The 22,498-nt window shown below is 45.5% G+C and overlaps 1 protein-coding gene across 4 annotated transcripts in view; it reads left to right on the forward strand.

The window, feature by feature from the left end:
* Positions 1-22,498, forward strand: part of PTPRN2 (protein tyrosine phosphatase receptor type N2) — a 1,331,885-nt gene that overhangs the window by 93,521 nt on the left and 1,215,866 nt on the right. Inside the window, exon 1 of one of the 4 annotated variants that reach the window (XM_068235854.1) lies at positions 3,041-3,119. The exons of the other annotated variants lie outside the window; for them this stretch is intronic. The gene's annotated coding sequence lies outside the window, so the exon portion shown is untranslated. Of the gene's footprint in view, positions 1-3,040; positions 3,120-22,498 lie in introns of those variants that run through there. 4 annotated transcript variants of the gene reach the window in all.

The raw sequence follows: 22,498 nt of genomic DNA on the forward strand, positions 1-22,498 counted from the left end.
CCTTAAAGCAGAACTGTAGAGTGAAAATAAACACATTGTTTCACTTACCTGGGGCTTCCCCAAGCCCCCAGCAGCCGTCCTGTCCCGCGCCGCTTCTCGACGAGCCTCCGTTCTCCCGCCGCCAGCTACTTTCGGTTTCACCGCCGGGACACTGCGCCTGCGCAGCTCTGGCCACGCGTATCCTTTCTTTGCGTTCCCCGCTGTTGCAGAGGGGAACACGAAGAAAGGATACGCTTGGCAGGGCTGCGCTGGCATCGACTTACAAGTCGCGGTACGGGACCAAGCGGCGGCGGGGGAACGAAGACTTGGGCAGGACCGGCGTGGGACAGGACAGCTGCTGGGGGCTTGGGGAAGCCCCAGGTAAGTGAAACAATGTGTTTATTTTCTCTCTACAGTTCCGCTTTAAAGGAAATAAATATGGCAGCCTCCATATACCACTCGCTATCCTTTAAAGAGGAACATTCAGTGAAAATAATGTAACAAAAAAGTGCTTCATTTTTACAATAATTATGTATAAATGATTTAGTCAGTGTTTGCTTGTTGTAAAATCTTTCCTCTCCCTGATTTACATTCTGACATTTATCACATGGTGACATTTTTCCTGCTGGCAGGTGATGTCACTTCAAGGAGATGCTGCTTGCTGTTTTGGCAGTTGAAAACAGCTGTAAACACCTATTTCCCACAATGCAATGAGGTTCACAGACAGGAAACTGTCAGGACCATGGTCATGACATCACACTGTGGGATAGGTTTCATCACAATATCAGCCATACAGAGCCCCCTGGTGATCCGTTTCTGCTATGCAATAGACTTCTCATGGGAAAGGGGGTATCAGCTACTGATTGGGATGAAGTTCAATCCTTGGTTATGGTTTCTCTTTAACTGGCTTTCATGAGACACTTACCAGCCTCTTCTCTTCTGCATAGACCGTGAAGCTCTGTCTTGCAACCATGGGGAAAAGGCAGTTTAGGCGACACCCCTTCTGTTGGGTGTAACTAGAAGGAAGGAGAGCAGCCATGCCCCGCCCCATATCCGATTTGACAGTATTCTGGTATTGGCTCGGGATGCAGCATGTTACTTTTTGCAGTGAGACCAGGACAGGAGGAAGAGACAAGATTAGATATCTGTAGAATGAAGCATGGACTGGCTTCTCATGTTTGTGATATCTCTGGTGGTAGGATCTCTGCATCTGAGTTACCAGAACCACCTACTCACTGTCCTAGACCATAACAGCGAATGTTAGGAGCATGCAAGGCCTTAAAGGAAACCTAAGGCGAACCTTAGAGCGGGATTGTCAGCCGTAAAATCAAATTCCATTTACCCACTGCTCTGTGTTTATTATTCAGTCTGTCAACCTGACCCTGCATTGCAAGGATTCCAATATAACTATAAATGTTTCTGCTGTAATAAATCTTGTCGCAGCCAGCCTGGCTCTATTTGGTGCTTTGCCAAGGAGAGGGAAACTTATCTCCCCTCCCATATTCCTGCTCCTCACTGATTGGCTGACAGCAGTTCAGTGTGAAGCTGCTGAAATACAATCTATGCTGTACTCACATGTGTTTACAAAACAAGCTAGACATGACAGTGCAGTTTCTAGAAGAAAAAAAAAAAAGAGTAAGGGAATAGTAAAGAGTAATGGGCTGGGTACTGGGCAGGAAGTACATCACTTGGATTCCCGCCGGCCGGCACATGTGCGCTGGGTCACACCGCACTCCCGTCACACTTGCTGTAAAGCCCATAGACTTGCATTACTGCATAATATGCAGTAGGCACGAATCATGCAGTAACGCGGTGCAGCCTTTGCATCGCCATTGCTGCGTTTTGGATTTTTCTGGCCACTGCATTGCCTCACGTTAACTGTGCAAATCTCCACATACTTGCATGACCCCAGCGGCAGGGAAGGGTCGGGGAAGCTTACCGCAGAGCGACACCGCGTACAAGTGTGCAAGGGGCCTCAAGTGTAATAGCGAGGCTGCAGAAAGGAACATGGAAGAGGGCTGCTGGCCATGGGAGCTTTAAGGCCTCTTTCACAGTGGGACGTTGCGTTTGATGCGACGTTAAAGTCGCACAACGTGTCCCTAACGCAGCGCATGTAGGTTATGAAATGGGACGTTATTTTGCACTGCATTATGTGTCTCTTGGTGCGCCGTTTTCGGCGCATGCTGATGGAACGAAAACGGTGCATGCGTTACATTAAAAAAAAAACATTACTGAGCATGTGCAACACACATAACACAGCACATTTATTGCTAAACGCACAGCATGCAGCAATCTCTAAATATTGCTACACGTTACACACAACGCAACGTGTGCACTGTGAATGTCGCACAGACTTTGTATTGCTGTGCATTAGTCTGCGTTATAATTTTTTATAACGTGCGACTTTAACGTCCCACTGTGAAAGAGGCCTAAAGGGAACCTTAACTGAGAGGAATATGGAATTTTTTTTAAGCAATACTAGTTGCCTGGCAGTCCTGCTGATCTCTGGCTGCAGTAATGGCTGAATCACACACCTGAAACAAGCATGCAGCTAATCCAGTCTGACTTCAGTCAGAGCACCTGATCTGCATGCTTGTTCAGGGGCTGTGTCTAAAAGTATAATGCTGGGAATACACGGGTCGATTCTGTCACTCGATTCTGCGCTCGATCGTTTTGCGTGATCGATTCTCTTGTCTTCCGCTCGTTTTTCTTATCTTGTTTTCAATTCACTTCAATGACAAATTGAGCAGCAAAACAGCCGAATATTGATGTCAAAAATGATCTATCTAACCATCTTATCAGCTCAGAATCGAGCCGTGTATTCCCAGCATTAGATCAGCAGGAGAGTCGGGCAACTGGTATTATTTTAAAAGGAAAAATCCATATCCTTCTCAGTTTAGGTTCCCTTTAAGTCAAAGAGAGGGGCTGCTATACACGAATGTTCCATATGGAGGAGTGGGCTTCATATGGGAGGAGCACTGCTGCACATGGAAGAGAGGTTTTCAGGCATGCTCAGTCACTTCATTGATAGATAGGATGTTTTGAAAGCTGATTGACTAAGCATGTGGAGTGCCATAGCTGTGAAGTGAACAATGGGATAGATGGTGACTTGGATCCTGGTAGAGAGCACCTATGGTCTGGTTAGTGCCTGCATGTTGTCAGCTACTCTGGGAGCTGGTGGAACATTTACAAAGGTGTATGCGGGTTTGTAGCTGGATTTGAAGCATTTGGCTAGGGTCCCACTTGTGCCAGTGTTTAGGCAGCGTCTGTCTGTCACAAATGACTTTCAAATCCCTGAAGTACTGTTTTTTTTTCTGCGATTCTGGAGCAATCATGATATGTCTCTCATTGGCCTGAATGCAATCGCTTGGGATCAGTCTAAAAATGCTGCAATGGCAATGCTGCTGTGAGCTCACTCTCATGGCCTTTCAGTAGCAAAGCACTTTCTAGATTACTAGAAAGCATAAATGCTACTGGCAGAGCTCTGGTGGGCTCTAGCCTAAGCAACTGTGTCCACTCCACTGTTATTGCGTGCAGTGGTGTCTGTTGAAGTACTGCCTATATAGCCAGCAACAGAGCAGAATCATCCACCAGGCAATCTAGGCAGGTTCCTGAAGCCTAGTGGGTGTCAAGGGGCCCCCAGCCACATTCTCTAAACTCTCTCCACTTCAGCTTACCAAAAACAAAACAAAAAAACAAGGGGGTCAATTCCAAAAGTATTCCCACATGCGATAATGCTGAAAACAGCTGACTTTACCGAACACTTAGCTTTACTTTATGAATGTCAATTCATAAAAGCTGTTACCGCATGAAAAGCTGAAATTCCCGAGCAGTGAGGTAAATTACTGCCTTGTGCGGTGATTATCTAAACATGTCACTAAATGTCAATTCATAAAGATTAGAGCAGACGGTATTGGGACGGAGAATACGGTCTGTTTAGAAAAGGTGATAAGAGAGCGGCTAACAGCAAAGTTAATGGGGACAGATCTCCCAGGCAGCAGAGGAGGGAACAAGAAAGGCATTCCGGAATATGCCAGGCTGTGTTTTTTTTAACCTCTTGGGTACCTGTTTTCAGATATTTCACATAAGAAAGCCTGCATGTGTAACATTTCTTGAAGTTCTTCTAAGCCAGTGATGGCTAACCTTGGCACTCCAGCTGTGGTGGAACTACAAGTCCCATGAGGCATTGCAATACTCTGACAGCTCTAAGCATAACTCGGGGAGGCAGAGGCATGATGGGATTTGTAGTTTTGTCACAGCTGGAGTGCCAAGGTTAGCCATCACTGTTCTAAGCTGTGGCAATTAAATAGATTTAGAAAGACTAATAGACAGATTTAGCGCAGATTCAGGGCAAACAGAGTCAGCTTAAAAAAAAAAAAATGCACATCTAAAAGGAAGTTGGGGATGCCTCTTTTATTGTAACGCTGTCTCTGCAGGAGAAAATGTTTCAACTCCGGCAGCACCGCCAGCTTAGTTCGGGAACTCCCAGAACTTCTACCGCTCCTGTGAAATGGTTTATGAATTAGCACACAAAAGTCTAAAATACCGAATGCGGTATTTTCCCGACAAGATTTTCTCCCCCCACAGCCTTTTATGAATAGAGCCCAAGGTGTCCCAAATCTGCTACCATGCCTAGAGCCCCATTACATCTCTGGCCAGCAAGTAGCTGATCTTTGCACATCTTACATCACGAAGCTTGGCACTGTTCCCTGCTGATACTTAAAGGACCACTGAAGTGAGAGGTATATGGAAGCTACCGTATTTATTTCCTTTTTAGCTATACCAGTTCCCAGCTGTCCTGCTGATCCTCTGCATCTAATACTTTACTACCACACTACTAATACTGGCTGGCTGGATAGTGTACTGGTTAAGGGCTCTTCCTCTGACACAGGAGACCAGTGTTGGAATCAGCCAGCACTTATTTATTAGGAGACCTTGGGCAAGACTGCCTAACACTGCTACTGCCTACTGAGTGTGCCCTAGTGGCTGCAGCTCTGGCGCTTTTAAGTCCAGCAGGAGAAAAAGGGTGATATAAATGTTCTGTGTCTTACTAATACTTTTAGCCACAGACCCTGAACAAGCATGCAGCAGATCAGGTGTTAGGGCTGGAACCCACTAGAGCGATTTTCTGAGCGTTAAGGGAGAGATTCAAACCGCTAGCGATTTCCCTAAACGCTCAGCTAATGTTAATGGATGGGCCAAATTCCACTGCAGCGATTGCGATTACCAAAATGCAAGGCATGCAGCATTTTTTTGCGTTTAGCGTTTCTGCAATGTAAAATATATAAATGCTGGCGTAAACGCTCATCAAAACCTGCACAGAGCGATTTTGCTAGCATTTTGAAATTACTGCACACTGTAAACAATTAATTGAAAGGACCAATCAGAGTTTAAAATGCTAATCGCTACACAATCTCTGGGAAAACGCTGAGGGCCGATTCACACTAGATCGTTTTGCCTTGATTTCGGGAAACCGCTCAAACGCTAGCGCTTTTAAAAAATGCTAGTGTAATGAAACCCTATGGGCCTGTTCTTGGGCGATTTGCGCTAATTGCCCAAAAGTGCCCAAAAACGTGAAACGCAAACGCGTCGCCTGCACCATTTTCAGGCAATTTCCCTGCAATCGTGTTTCAGCGCTATAGAAGCGCTAAACGCGATCGCTGCAAAATTGCCGCAGTGTTCAGGGATTTTTCTGTGTGAAATTGTGGAAAAATCACTCGTGCAAAACGCCAGCAAAAATCTCCGGCGTTTTGAAAACGCAAGTGTGAATGGGCCCTTACACATTCTAAAATCGCTACCCAAAGTGCCAGAAAACACTCATGAAATCGCATACAAAACGCTAGCTATTGCGATTGGCGATTTGTAGTGGGTTCCAGAACTAAGTGACATTATTGTCTGATCTGACCAGATTAGCTGCATGCTTGTTTCTAAAGTTATTCAGACAGCACTGCAGCCAAATCAGGGCTACCGGGCAGGGATGGGCTCAAATTCGAATTCAGGTGAATCCGGATAGTCGATATCCGGATTTCACCCAATTACCTGTGCGGGGGGGGGGGGGGGGGGGGTCAAGCTTACCTATCTGACGTCTTCTTTGTTCCGTCCCTCGGCGCCTCCCACGATGCGATCCACGTGAAGGAGGAAGTGTTTGTAATCACGTGACCGCCGCGTGGACCGCATCGTGGGAGGCACCGAGGGACGGACCGAAGAAGGCGTCAGATAGGTAAGCTTGACCTCCCCCGCCCACCCCGCACAGGTAACATAGGATGAAATTCAAGTAGCAACTATCCGGATTCACCCGAATTCAAATTTGAGCCCATCCCTGCTACCAGAAAACTGGTAATGTTAAAAAGAAAATAAATATGGCAGCCTCCTTACTCTTCTCATTTTAGCTGTCCTTTAACCTCCTTGGCGGTTAGTCAGGCTCGGGGAAAAAACAAACTAGGTCTGTGCAGACCATAGCGCCCAGTGGACGTTTTAACGCCCCTCTCCTGGGATCCAGACGCCGGTAGCCATTCTCCTTCCTGTCCTCAGTCTCTGCATCCCTTGATTTAGGTTGCCGTTTGTCATCATGACAACAGTGATCTCACAAGGTTACAGCGCCACGTGCTGGATCCCAGGGATGCTGCAGAATTCTCTGCACTGTAACTTTTTTCCCCCCTGGTTTTTTGGTCTAAAAGCCTGCAAAAAATGGTTCTGCTAAAATCCAGAAAGAATGAGACTACCAGAGGGGCTAACCTTTTGCTGTCTTGTCCTACAACCAACACTCAGGGCCGGTGCACACCATGAGCGCTTCTGAGCGCTTTTTAAAATGCTTGTGCTTCAAAAAGCGCTTGGCTAATGTATTTGAATGGGATGGAGCACACTAGAGCGCTGTGCTTTTTTTCCCAAGCTCAAACACTGGGTCCTGCAGCATTTTTGCTGATTTCTAAGGGTATTCAGCCTCCATGTTAAGTATAGGAAAGTGGAAAATCGCTCTGAAAAGCGCTAGATCGGAGCGATTTTCCAAGCATTTTTGTTACAGAAGCTGTTCAGTTACAGCTCTAGTGTAACAAAAAATACAAAACGCTATACCAAAACGCAACAAAAATTGCTAGGTATGATTAGAAAATCGCTAGGCACATGCCTAGAATCGTCTTTAAAAAAAAAAAAAAAAAAAAAAAGCGCTGAGTGTTTGCTTTTACGCTAGCCCTTTTTGGTGTGCACTGGGCCTCACCCTGTTTATCTACTTTTCAACTTTCTAATGAAGTACTTAGGGGAGTATAATTTGTGTACTTTTTGCCATGCAAGAGGGAGTGAAGAGGGTGCAAATTGGTACCTATTGTCCGGGGCACTAGAGGCTAGTCCTAAACCCCATATTGTGTATGGTAATTCTATTTACAGGTTAAAAATAGAGTGCCTGAAAATCCGCACCTGCCTGCAGTAATTACATGAACAAACGGACAAGTGTTTACAGGTGTCCTGTCCATCCATGTCTAATAAGCAGACCTTTTAAACGGCCTGCTATATTTCCTTAAAAGCAACAGCAGGAAATCAATTTTCACAATTGTTGCTCTGCAGGCGGTTAAAGGCGTGCGTAACAGATTGCCGCAGGTCTGCAGCCTGACGAGGGAATTGACCAGGAGTCAAATATATTTCAGTTCCTTTGTACTCTAGATGGAGAAACATGTGTTAACAGGCTGAGAAAACAAATTATCATTTTTTTTTTTATGGCACCTAAGGTGTTTTTTTTTTTTTTTTTAACAAAGCTTAATTGAAACTGCAGAGAGTTCAGCATGTTAAATAAGAATGTTTTTTCCTGTTCTTCCCCTTCAGATTTACTCTCTAAACGACCTTGTTGTGCAATAGGTCACTACTGTGCTAGTCTTAAAGTGAACCTTAAGTCAAAAATAAAAAATGAGTCACCTGGGGCTTCCCTCAGCCCCCTGCAGCTGATTGGTGCCCACATAGTCGCTCTGATGCTCCTGGACCCGCCGGCGGCTACTTCCGGTTTCGCTGTCACTGGCTGTCAGGCTGGGAAAGCGAGTGATTCTTCGCGTTCCCAGCTACAATAGCACCCCCTATACTGCTATTGCGGCAAGGAATACCAGTATAGGAGGTGCTATTGTAGCTGGGAATGCGAAGAATCACTCTCGTTCCAAGCCTGACAGCCGGTGACAGCGAAACCGGAAGTAGCCACCGGCGGCTTCAGGAGCATCAGAGCGACTCTATGTGGGCACCGATCCGCTGCAGGGGGCTGAGGGAAGCCCCAGGTGAGTAGAACTCCTTTTTTATTTTTGACTTAAGATTCACTTTAAGCCATTTACACATGCAGAACTCAGCCAAGACGGCTGTCAAAGGACAACTGTAGTGAGAGGGATATGGAGGCTACCATATTTTTATTCTTTTTAACCATTTAAGCCCGCGGATATTGTTCACCTTAAAGAGACACTGAAGCGGAAAAAAAATTATGATATTATGATTTGTATGTGTAGTACAGCTAAGAAATAAAACGTTAAGATCAGATACATCAGTGTAATTGTTTCCAGTACAGGAAGAGTTAAGAAACTCCAGTTGTTATCTCTATGCAAAAAAGCCATTAATCTCTACGACTTTCAAAGTCGTGGAGAGGGCTGTCTTCTGACTTTTATTATCTCAACTGTAAGTGAACAGTTTTCCTTTTATCTGCTAGAGGAGAGGTCATTAGTTCACAGACTGCTCTGAAAGAATAATTTTGAATGCAGAGTGTTGTGTAATCTGCACATATTAGAGAATGATGCAATGTTAGAAAACACACTATATACCTGAAAATAAAAATATGAGAATATTTTCTTTGCTGCTAATCTTCTAGTAATTATTCATAGTACACAACCAATTCATTATATCATATATTTTTTTTCGCTTCAGTGTCTCTTTAAGGATGAGAGGAATTTTCACATTTCAGCGCTCCTCCCATTCATTCCACAATAACTTTATCACTACTTATCACAACAAAATGATCTATACCTTGTTTTTTCTGCCACCAATTAGGCTTTCTTTGGGTGGTACATTATGCTGAGAATTATTTTATTCTACATGCATTATTTTTTAGGTTTCAGCCATTATAGTTTTAAAATAATTCATGCTACCATAATTAAAATCCACACATTTTATTTGGCCATTTTTCCCAGTTATTGCAACGCTAAAATTGTATCCCTAGTATGATGTATGGTGACAATATTTTATTTGGAAATAAAGGTGCATTTTTTCAGTTTTACATCCATCAATATTTTTTAGCCCATTAATAATTATATGCCCTCTTGACATAGATATTTTCCCCCCCCTAAAGACAGTAGGTGTATTCTACTATTTGGCCACAAGATGTCCCTGCTGAGCAAAATTCTATGTAGCGTACAAGTACGCTACATAGGAAACAATGTATTGCTACATTGTAACTAGGGAAGTGACACAGGCTTTCATTGGAAGCCTGCGATCAGTGTCGGCTGGGAGATTAATGAATTCATAAATTTAACGATCGGGTGCCGGAAATCAGGGCCGGAGATAGTGCGGCGCCTCTATGTAAGAATACACACTGTTTTTGAACAAAAACAGTGTTTATTCTCGGCGGTAATGTACAGATTGGCACAGGGGACTTTTGTCCCCTGCAGCCAATCACCCCCTGCTCCCGGTAACAGCGCAATCGCAGGCATTTGCCCGCATGATCGCCTGCACAACCCCCCAAAGTGCAGGGATGTGACTAGCGCGTCCCTGCGGCTCTAGCTGCTGCCACTGCGGATGTAAAGCTCACATCCCAGCGGCAGAAATGGTACCAGTTGCCTGGCAGCCCTGCTGGTCTATTTCGCTGCAGTAGTATCTGAATCACACCAGAAACAAGCATACAGCTTATCTTGTCAGATCTGACAATGTCAGAAACATTTGATCTGCAATTGCTTGTTCAGGGTTAAAAGTATTAGTAATGTATTAGAGGCAGATGATCAGCAGGATAGCAAGGTAACTGGTATAGCTTAAAAGGAAATGGATATGGCAGTTTTCATATACCTCTCACTTCGGTTGTCCTTTAAGCCCTAGAGGGGAAAAAAAAAAAAAGATATATCCAGGCACATAGCCTCTAGTTAGGACATTAAATAAATTATTAAAGAAAGGGAGGTGCTGAAGGGGGTGTGGCCAGAAAACAGCAAAAATCTATTAACCCTTCGCACTCTCGTATGCAAATGTTCAAACAAATGCATTCACAGATTTACTCATCCAGGCACCACTGTTATCCCTACAGCTAAGTTAAAAGCCGGGGTCTTAGTTCACAGAAGAATGCATTCTTATGCTTAGTCACCTATACTGCGCAGAAGTACCCAGGTAAATATAGGTGTCCTAACTCTGGCCCTGGCAGGATGTGTGCTCCTAATCCCTAGATAGGTTTGATGCAATGAATGTTTTCATGTCTGCACTATGCATGTTACAGGGCCAGAGTCCTAACTAGAGGCGATGTGCCTGGATATATGTGTTTTTTTTCTTGTTACTGACCCCTGTGGCTAGGGTCTAATTCAGTGCACTCCCTCCTTCCCCTGTATGTGTTTGTCAGCATGCACACAGCTTATGCTGGTATATGTGCATGGTGCGCATGTATACATTACGTTAGCTCCCTTGTGCGATTGGTAAGATGCGCTATCTGTCCCAGGAGAGGACGTCAGGATGTGTGCTCCTAATCCCTTGATAGGTTTGATGCAATGAATGTTTGCATGTCTGCACTATGCATGTTACAGGGCCAGAGTTAGGACACCTATGTTTACCTGGGTACTTCTGCGCAGTATAGGTGACTAAGTATAAGAATGCATTCTTCTGTGAACTAAGACCCCGGCTTTTTACTTAGCTGTAGGTATAACATTGGTGCCTGGATGAGTGAATCTGTGAATGCATTTGTTTGAACATTTGCATACGAGAGTGCGAAGGGTTAATAGATTTTTTTTTAAGCCCTAGAGAAGATAAATGACAAACATCAAAGACATCAAGTGAATTTTTTTTTTTAAAGTGAGGTTCAGTCCCATAATCCCCGTGGAATTAGCTTGCTTTGTGGTACCCTGAGTTCTATAAGGAGGTTTTAAAGAGAACCTGAACTGAAAATGAAAAGTCAAAATGATCATACACAGGTCATACTTACCTCCTGCCTGTGTAGTCTACTACTCAATCTCTTTCTCCTCTCCTGCGTCCCATTTGTCCACTGTGATCAATGGAATTCTCTGTCCTCCATTTTAAAAATGGCCATTACCCCATAACAGGTCAGCACACTGTTAAACTGTAATATCATCCACTTGAGCCATAGGGAAAAATGGGCATTACCTTGCACATTCAGTTGTAACTGACAGCTGCTGAAATATAACTGACAGCAACTGGTATATTTCAGTTCTGACAAAATATTGTCAGAACTGGAAGGGATCACTGTAAGAAGAAAATGGTGAGCCTCTGAGAGTAACGGACGCTGAGGTTAGTATGTAATATTTATTTGCAGGTACATCATGTTTATTTTAAATAATTTTCCCCACTTCAAGTTCCCTTTAAAAAGTTCTCTTTTTCACTTTCTTCCCCAGACTCATCTTGCAAATGTAAGCAGTGTAAAGGCTCATACACACATCAGACTATAGTCTTTGGAAAATGAAAGATCACAGACCAATCTTGCCACCCTTCATGTAGTATGAGAGCCATACTCTACACTGTCTTTTCTATGGAGCTGAACTCCCCATCAGAAAAAAATCTTTGCAAGATGCTGCACACACAGAATTCTGTACAGACACAAAAGATCAGTATCTGCAAAAGATCTGTTCCTGCCAAAAATCCATTCCTGCAAATTGCAATGATATTCTGAAATCTGCAGATCATCATACACACATGATTTAACTGACATTCATCTGCAGATCAAGCAATCATCCGCAGATCTGAAAATCCATCCTGGTGGATCTGATCTGCAGATGAATGTCAGTTAAATCATGTGTGTATGATGATCTGCAGATCTCATAGACTATCATTGCAATTTGCAGGAATGGATTTTTGGCAGGAACAGATCTTTTGCAGATACTGATCTTTTGTGTCTGTACAGCATCTGTGTGTGCAGCATCTTGCAAAGATTTTTTTTCTGATGGGGAGTTCAGCTCCATAGAATAGACTGTGGAGGTATGGCTCTCATACTACATGAAGGGTGGTAAGATTGGTCTGTGATCTTTCATTTTCCAAAGACTATAGTCTGATGTGTGTATGCACCTTAATGATAGTGAATGTGCTGCTGGATGTGGACAGCTAGTGCAGGCATTTGCATAGCGAAGAAGCAGATTAAACGCTGTGAGTTAGATAAATGAGGCTGGCAGCAGATTTTTCTTTCTTTGTATTGGAGTGGGGAACAGATGGGAAAGTGGGTTTGCCAGCAAAAAAGAACTGATTGTAAATGGATGTTGTATGTTTTTCCTGGTCTGAAGCTGGTCTCTCAACTATTCGGTAGCTATAAAACATCCGATGATTTGGTGTTGGGCTGTGTTCCTATTTGGGAACTGACTCTTTTTCTATGGATCTGTTGCAGTAAGGGGGCCGCACTTCTGTGCAGTCCGGAAGAATCCCAGGCAGATGTATGTTTCCACTTATATAGCCTATAGGGATAATGCATCTGCCCCGGGCTACAGTCAGACCAAAGCGGACTATCGAAGTGGACACTACACTGTCTCCTCCCGCTGGCTGCACGTAATCTGGCGCAAGTGGGAACACAGCGTCAGGGCTGGAACCACCTAGGGTTTTTCCAGCGTTATGGGATCGCCGACTATTGCTGGCGATTCCCCAAAAAAACGCTTTGTCAATGAAAGTAAGTACCCACTAGTGCAAGTGCGATTAGGGGCAATTGCAGGATATGCAGCATTTAGAACGCGTTAGAGCTCAATGCAAAGTATATAAGCGCTGCATAAATAGCTTATCAAAGCAATTATGCAGCGTTTGGGGTGCCGAGCGATTGCGTTTAAAATAAAACTTTAAATACTCACCTGGTGTCTTGATTTCCTTGTTCCGTCTGTAGCTTCGCCACCTAAAAGGAAGGCTTCTGTCCTTACTCCATACACGTGCCTGCGTAGTTGCCAGAGTAAAGAGGGCGCATATGTGACGTCACACGCGGGCGGTGGGGGTGTTGGGGCTGGTTATATATTACACACTATACGTCAATCGTTTTCAATATCGCTCACATGTCCGACTGATTAATACAACCAATTTCGGCCCTAAATTGGTGGCATCAGTGATTGGGCATGCGCTTGGCAGCACTGATTTTTTTTTTTTTTTTTCTTCCGATTCTAATTATAATAATTGAATGAGGTGGTCAATCGGCCACCAAGTCGTCTGATATATTGCCACCTTAAAGGGAACCCGAGGTGAGAATGAGGCTGCCATATTTATTTCCTTTTTAGCAATACCAGCTGCCCGGCTGTCCTGCTGATCCTCTAATACTTTCAACCATAGACCCTGAACAAGCATGCAGCAGGTCGGGGGTTTCTGACAATATTGGCAGAACTGACAAGATTAGCTGTATTCTTGTTTCTGGTGTACATCAGACACTTCTGCAGCCAAATAGATCAGTAGGACTATAATCACAATAAAATTGGGTAATTCTGTTCCACCCCTGCAAGTTACAGACAACACAATTCTCAAAAGATGTTGTTTTTTTCCCGAACAGTTTATTTATTCTACATTTACAATTATCTTCAAAAATTGCGGACAAGACGTATGGGTACAAGTTCAGAGTCCCATCACACAAAAAGACTGCCTGACACGTGTTTCACGGCCAATAGCCGCTTCCACATACATACCATAAAAGATCTATGCACATGTCAGGAAATGACGGCCAGATGCCACATAAAGAAGTATATTTAAAGGGAAGGTTCAGGGACTATTAAAAAAAAAAAAAAAAATACAAATCCACTTACCTGGGGCTTCCTCCAGCCCGTGGCAGGCAGGACGTGCCCTCAGCGCCACTCCGCAGGCTCCCGGTGGTCTCCGGCGGCGCTTCTTCTGCGCTCCAATCTGCGTCTCACTGGTGCGCGCTGACGTCATCGGATGTCCTCTGGGCTGTACTGTGCAGGCTCAGTAGCTCTGAGCCTGCGCAGTACAGCCCGGAGGACGTCCGATGACATCCTCCGGGCTAGTAGTATATTTTACTAGAAGGCTAGTAGAATATACATCCTTAGGCCTGGAACCCACTGAAAACCGCAAACGCAAAACGCAACCGCTAGCGTTTTGTCTGAGCGGTTTGCAAGCGGGTTCATGCGCGTTTTTGGTCCTGTTTTGCAACATTGTATTTTTTTCCCCAGCGGGTGCCTAGCGTTTTGCGTTTTGCGTTTTTATCCTGATTGGTCCTGTGAATTATTTTTCATTTTGTTACAGTGTGCTGAACCGCAAAACGCTAGCAAAACCGCTCAGTTTAGGTTTTGCTGAGCGTTTCCGCTAGCGGTTCAATACTTTACATTGAAGCGCTAACGCTCCCAAAATGCTGCATGTCCTGCGTTTGCGTTTCTGAGAAACGCAAACGCTCCTGTGGAAGTTGCCCCATCCATTAACATTAGCCCAGCGTTTTGGCAAACTGCTAGCATATCGCAGTGCTGCCAAAACGCTGCCAAAAGCGCTCCTGTGGGTTCCAGCCCTTATGGTATCATAGAATTCAAAAAGGACATGTAGCACCACATACAAAAAAACCCAGTGTTCCTATTAGAGAAGAGCCTTGTGTGTATTTACAAGCCCAGCCTGCCAGACCTATAGATGCGTGGAGAATTAGCTCAGTGCATGAATATCAGCAACACCAGAACCGGGTGTACCATGACACCAGATAGTAAGCATTATGTATCTATGTACTGTCAAAATAGCAGTAATGGGCTCGCATATACAATTAGTGATCCAAATAAGATGCAATAAATGAGACCTAGAAACCCCAAGATAATATACCCCAAATACACATACCACCAATATGGTGTGTCAGAAATATAACCAATATGATGTGAGGATAGAGTGTATATAGATACCTGTGATCTATGAAGAAGCTGCATTCAGCGGCGATTCCATGTTAGCCATGGACTGCAAGGGACGCTGATGCTACGCCTGACGTGAGTACAGAAACATTAGGCCAGCCAATCGGAGTGACCCAGCAGCTACAGGGAGGCGGAGTAACTTATGTAAATACTAAGATCCGGCGCACGAGTGTGTGGAATGCACGCCTTGCCGCCATTACCCGCTGGAATGCACGCTCCCGGTCACTCGCCGGGCATGATGGGGAAGTGGGTGGGTCCTACATACATCCGGAACAAGTGTCCAATGAGACCTTGTACCCATACGTCTTGTCTGCAATTTTTATATTATATTATTGATATTGTGAATGAAGAATAAATAGAGAAACTGTTCGAACCCCCCCCCCCCCCCCCCTAGATCTCATAGACTATGAATGCATTTTGAAGGAATGGATCTATTGCAGGAAGAGATCTTTTGCAGATAATGATCTTTTGAATGTGTACGGGCATCTTTGTGTGCAGCATCTTGCAAAGATTTTATCTGATGGGGAGTGCAGCTCCATAGAATAGACTGCGAAGGTATGGCTCTCATACTACATGGAATGGGGTATAATTGGTCTGTGATCTTGCCTTTTCCAGAGACTTTTATCTCAAGTGTGTATGCAGCATAAGTATCCTGGGCTGGATAGAAACTATTTTTTGTTCCGGGTATGCCATGATCTCCAGTCCCTCCACAGAGCGTGATCCCAAAGCTGAGATAGCAATTTAGGATTGGCCTTTGAGAAGAGAGATTAATGTATTCCTGCCACCCCCTCCAGTTGTAAAGCAGAAATCAGCAAAGGGAGATGTCAGGACAGCTCTAATACCCTGATGAGAAAAGACAGGAGATGAGATTCACAGCCCTAATTAGAATTTATTAGTGATCATTAGCTTGGCTCTCGGTTTTAACATGTTTGTGTCTGCCTTACTCCATCTGCCTCTTACAGATCCTCCTCATACAGCAGAACTGCTGTCCTCTAATGTCTCAGCGCTAATAGCAAACATGTATTCGTGCCCAAAGCTGGACTTTCCCAACTGCTGCCAGTTCTTCTCTCATCTCACGGTGTTTATTCTTCCAACCCAGTGTCAGAATGAAGGAGACTTTCATCTGTCTTGCCTGCATTTAAAAGTGATTAACCTAGAAGAGTATTGCTATTATTACTCTTTAATGATGCAGCCTGAGGCCCGGTTCACATTAGCGGTGGCCGTCCGGAATCGCCGTGCCGGAGCCGGACCGCTTGCAGAACGGACGGAACGGACGCACGGCAATAGCAATGAAAGCCTATGCGTCCGTTCACATGCGTCCGTTCTGCCGGAGCCGGACCGGATCCGGACCGGATCCGGACTCCGGCGTCCGTTCCAACATGCGCTATTTTTTGGTCCGGCTCCTCCGGCAGCCGTATCCGGGGCGGAGCCGGACTGCACCATCCGGCCAATACAAAGTAATGAGAACCGGAGAGCGCACAACACACTGGCTACAAAAACCGGACGTTCTACCCCACTTCCTATGCATTTTGGATGGGGACCACATGGAGTTCACAGAGTGGGGCAGCAGCGATTTCATGCTGGAGCTCTAGGCAGCAACATGTCTGATATAAGTCTGATAACGAGGAGGCGAACAACAGAGAATTCCCAGGTATACGAAAAATGCCTGGATCCATGGTCCCAACTGCAGTCTCTGTATCCACGGATGGTCTCCACACGTCCACCTGTCTCCAACAATGACCCCAGACCCTTCTGCTGACCTCCCAGACACCAGGTATTTACAGGTTGTTATCTCCTTAAGAAACCGGATCCGGACCGCAACCGTGTTCACACCGCACGGAAACCGGATGCAAACGGACCGGATCCGGACCGGATCCGGATAGGAACCGTACGGATCAGGTCCGGTCCGGATACGGTGCGGTCCGGACATCCGGTGCGGTTTTGACAAAACCGCAAGTGTGAACGGGGCCTTAGAAAGAAATTAAACCATTAGGCCTCTTTTCCACGGACTGTTGAGCTGTGTCCTCAGCAAGCAGTTACCAGGCAGCAGTGAGCCGTTACCAGGCAGCAGTGAGCAGTTGTGAGAGTTTGAGAGGCATTTCACTGCCTATCAACAGTCTGTGGAAAAGAGGCCTTAGATACGCTGACCATACGTCCCGCTTTAGCTGGGACGCGTCCCAGATTCGGGGTCCCCTGTCCCAGGCTGTGCTAGGTCCCAGGAGACTATTTGTGTCTCAAGTACAGGGCTTCGGGCGCCATCTTCCCGTAGCCCTGCTATTCCATTCAGCGCGGGAGATTGCAGGAGCAATATCTCTGGGGGAGCTGCACACCAGAAGCCGTCCGGGTGAGGAGACTTCTGTCAGGTGAGTAAATTCTTTTTTTTCCGCAGGTGAAATGTTGCCCAAATTGCGTGTATTTTCTGCTGAAATGTTGCCCAAATTGCGTTTTTCTGGTGTCTGGGGTAACTGTTGCTGCATTTATTATTTAATGGTCATAGTTGGCTATATTTGCTGCTTTGGGGTTACAGGTACACTCTGCCCATACAATGCCATGGCCACACCCACAAATGCCCCCCCCCCCATCCCCCACGCCCATTTTTAGGCCCCCCCCCCCCCCTGTCCAAGGTTGGACCCAGAAAAATCTGGTCACTGTACCTTAGAGTTGAACTCCCAAGATCAGGGATGTCAAACCGGTCCTTCGAGGGCTGAGGTCCTCACACATTTTTTCTGAACTGATTGAGGGGTCTAAATCAGCAAAGGTGTAGTCCATCAGGTAGAACACATTATTTTCTTTCACAGTCCATCCTAAACACTGGCATGGATCTGGCCCTTCAGGCCTGGAGTTTGACACCTGTGCTCAAGATCATACTGACCTCATCAGTAAACTCCAGTCCAGAGGGGCCAGACCAGTGTAGGTAACCAATGTGCTCCTCCTCCCCTGCCCCCACCCATCCTGGGAGCCAGATTTGCCCCTAGACTTGGTCTTAGTTCGCCCCCAGATCAGGTAGTCGATCCAAAACTTCCTCTCCAGTCTAGGTAGCCAGGTGTGCCTCCAGTATTCTGTAGCCCTCTCCTACAGTATACGTAATCAGAAGTGCCCCCGGTATTAGGCAGCCCTCTCCAGTTTAGGTAGCTATATGTGCCCTAGTATTAGGCAGCCCCTGCCCCAGTATTAGCAGCCCCCTCCTCAGTTTAAAGGAAATCTGAAGTGAGTGACATGGAGGCTGCTATATTTATTTCCTTTTAAAGGACCACTGTAGTGAGAAGAATATGGAGGCTGGCATATTTATTACCTTTTTAAACAATATCCGTTTCCTGGCGGTCCTGCTGATCTATTTGGCTGCAGTAGGGTCTGAATAAGGCCTAGTTAACTTGAAAAGCTCCTACTAATGCAATGCTATGGGGGATTTTTATAACATTTTTATATAATATGGAAGCCTAGGGTCTGAGGCTGCCATATTTATTTTCTTCTAAACAATACCAGTTTCCTGGCTTTCCTCCTGATCCTGTGTCTCAATAAGCATATGCAGATCAGATACCCTGACTCATCTGACTGGATTAGCCATATGCTTGTTCCAGGGTTTTGACTCAGACACTACATATGACATGATCAACAGGACTGCCAGGCAACTGGCATTGTTCACAAGGAAATAAATATTGCAGCCTCAATATCACTCTCACCTCAGATGTCCTTTAGGCTGGTTTCACAGTGGGACGTTCAATTCCCACGTTACAGCAGCCAGTAACGCAGCCTAACTCACAGCACTGTAAAATCAATGTGCTTGTTCACAGTGCACACGTTCGTTTAAACAAAGTGCTGCATGCTGTACTTATACTGGGCTAAGCCACGTTAGACTGTTTGCACATGCTCAGTAATGTTGGAGGAGGAGGTGGTCTCCCCTCCTCCTCCATGGCCAGCCACATGGCTAATTAATATTCACTGCATTGCAGAGACTCATGGTAGGACTTTAGTGTTGTCCGGATCATGAACGAATCGTTTATTTGATCCTGATCTTTTTTGTGAGTCGAAACATCCGGATCATCACAATGAAAGATTCAGTTCACAGTGGATGTCTGTCTGGAAGAAACAGGAACATACAGAATGTACAGTGCAGGGAAAGTCCTGTCCTGCTAATCATTTCACCCCCATTCTGCTTCCCTAGTAAAATGATTCAAATGATTTGGTTCAAAGATCCGGATCTTTTCAATGAACCGATTCAAATAATCTGAGTCCTTGAAAAGATCCGGACTTCCTATCACTAACCTGGAGCGGCTGCTTTGAGAGCTGCATAACACAGCTCTATCTGACGTCCAACTTCAACACCACCATACCTTGCGTTAGGGGCACGTTATGCGACCTTAACGTCCTCTAAATCGCAACGTCTTGGTGGGAAAGTAGCCTTAAAGTTCGGCAGTGGCGCTAAGCTTCCCACTGAAGAGGAAAGTGTTGTGTTTAACTGTTTGAATGCTGTTCTGGTAACGGCGTTTTTCTGGTAGTACCTGCTGTTGGCGTAAAGAATATTTTCGAGCAAAGAAGAAATGCTTAGTTTCATACCACTTGTACCATACCAGGTAAAGTTTACCTGAGATGAGGCCACAGCATAAAAACATACATACTGTACCTGGGGCTTCCTCTGGACTGATCAATCCCATGCCGTGCTCTTCTGACTCCCCGTTTGCCCACGACTGGCCCCGTAAAATCCACCAGTTGGCACAGGCGCAGTCCGGCCAGGCCCGCTTCCCGTCTTGTTTCCATTGCCGGGAGCGATCTCTACCTGCGCAGTAGTACTGCAAAGATGCAGAGTGCCCCTGGCAACATGAACTCGGCGGGAGTGCACATGCAGCCTGGCAGAGCATGTGCAATTGGCCCCGGACCAGAGGACTTTCTTTGTCCAATTGCGGGTGAACCGGGGAGTCAGACGAGGACGGTGTAGGAGTGATCAGGCCGGAGGGGGCTGGAGGAAGCCCCAGGTATCTATGTTTTTATGCTGTGGCCCCATCTCAAGTTCACTTTAAAGGCCTGCCTTTGAAAATAAAAAACAAACCCTGAACATCCACCATGAGGGGGTGATCTAGTCCAAAACCGGTAAGAGGTTCAGAGCAGGTACTGCGCATGTGCAGATATCTCCAAACCACGGGAGCGCGATCAGGAGGTGCGCGGACTGGGGCTGCGCATCGAAATGAAAGATGGGCGCTGTGAGGGACTGGAGGATCATTCAGTGACGGTGCGGGCACAGGGCAGCTCGCTGCAGGGGGCTGGTAGAAGCCTTAAGTAAGTTAAGGTTTTTTTTGTTTTGTTTTGCGATTTAGGTTCACTTTAATGCTTGGATTCCTTCTTTAGCACCTGCATGTAATCAGCCCCTGTTGTGCTCAAATACCTCAAAATACAAGCAGCGGAAGCCGTAAATTGATCTGAGGCTCGAGTGGTAAATTAATAATGAATTGATCTGTTATATTATTACGTAAGGTACAAATAGCCGTTTGAATGCATTATGCATCAGGGACACTGATCAGCATTTAATGCATAATACATGCACATTGGTTTGTGCTGTCTTTAGCGCCGTGTGCCTGCTTGTTTTTTTTCTTATATCATTAAAATATGCACACAGCACCTATCGATTGGAGACCTGCATAGAACACATTTGGACAAATTAGGTTGTGTTTAGTTTATGAACAGCGAGAATCCATGTTGTGCTCATTCCAGATGTAGGCTGGCTCTAATCCCGCATGGCTGGCTTCCTATTTCCTGTGATTTCAATTCCCTAATGACTGCGATGTGGCCGGGGCAAGGTATGGAGCGCGGAGTGTCACCGCTAACAAGCAGCGAGATGACGGAGATCGTGCATTAACGTGATAAAAGCCCGGCCATATCAGCGCTGCCAGAGGGACACCTGGTGATGAGGGAAAAGCAGCACAGATTAAACCTGGAGATGTATTTATGTGGAAATGTGGCGGGCTAAAAATAGCACCTCGCTGCCTGGGCTGCTGATGACCGCTCTGAGCAAGCGACATGGATTTTTCCAACACTTGTGTGCAGCATTATAGTGGCTCAGATCATTCAAAATTACATAGGGCAACTGCTAATGGCGCTATGAGGTCAGGGAGATCCGCATGAACTGATTATCCATCTCTTTTACCATCTGCGTGCTTGCATTACATTACAGGGTGAAACAATATATACATTATAAAGAAGTGAACAATACATTTTTTTTCTCTGCTTCTTAAAGGGAAGGTCCAGGAAGATTAAAAAGCAAAAATCTACTTAACTGGGGCTTCCTCCAGCCCCTTGCAGCCGTCCTGTACCCTCGCCACAGCTCTGCTCCCTGCCGGTGGCCAGGGGTCCCCTCCGGTACAGAATGTCTCTGCTTCAGCGTGCGGCTCACGGAGATGTGCTGACGTCATCCGGACTGTTCTGCGCAGTACGGTCCGGATGACGTCAGTGCGACACCGTGAGCTGCACCGGAGGGGACCGGCAGCCACCGGAGCTGCGCTGAGGGCACAGGTTGGCTGCCAGGGCTAGTTCACAGTGCATCAGTTGTGTTGCAGAATAAATCTGAATGTCAGCTCACTGACTGTTCACTTCTATGAACCTGTTCACATCTCAGTGTTGTAACTGATCGTGTAACCAGCCCGCATGGTCCATGGTATGTGGCGGCTCAGGAGGAGAGGGGTGGTGTGGAAGTCACTTACTTACCAATACACCAAGATTTCAAAAAAGTCAGGAGATGAAAAGAAAAACAACATATGGCTTTATTCAAAAATGTCACATGGATACATGCGGGAAACCCAGTTAAGCCTAGTAAAAGGATCAAGGCAGGTTAAGGTTTCTGGCTTTACTTCCGCTGTGCATTAGTTCTTATACCCCAAAGTACGTAGTCATGATGTAATTTTACTTGTCCAATAATAATGTATGTCTCTGAGAGTTTTTCTTCTTTACTCAAGCGGGTGGAGAATTCCCACAGCATTGCACCTGGTATGGTCTCCAGCACACAATCTATTCAGCATCTTGCTCACATAGTTACTTCCAAGGTCTTAGCTTGCGGGACTCAAAACATCCTCCGATGGGAGGTTTGCAGTGCCAGGCGCAGCATATCTGTGTAGACATTCCTGAAAGATAAAAAACTCACACAGTACTAGGTCTAGGTCTTAGCTAGAGCATGTCAGCAATGAAAGAATCTGAGTCTAACGTTAAAGGGTAACTCTGTTAATTTACAATCATCTGTGTTACATTGGCCTTATTAAACATTAGTGTCACCTTATATCTATTAAGTGCATATATATGAAACTTGGATTAACATACAGCTATGACATTAACATACCCCCCTGTTGCACATATATATGTATAAGGTGGCAAGGGGTTCAACTACATAGACTTGAAACACTTCTTAAATAATGGAAGCTAGCAGTTGCTTTCTTTGTAGCCTTGTAGCATTGCAAAATATATATATGTATTTATTTGACGCCTAATGCTTCTAGTGTACTATCTTATCAGATATCAAACAATCTACA

The sequence above is a fragment of the Hyperolius riggenbachi genome, chromosome 5, assembly GCF_040937935.1.
Source record: "Hyperolius riggenbachi isolate aHypRig1 chromosome 5, aHypRig1.pri, whole genome shotgun sequence".
Taxonomy (NCBI): domain Eukaryota; kingdom Metazoa; phylum Chordata; class Amphibia; order Anura; family Hyperoliidae; genus Hyperolius; species Hyperolius riggenbachi.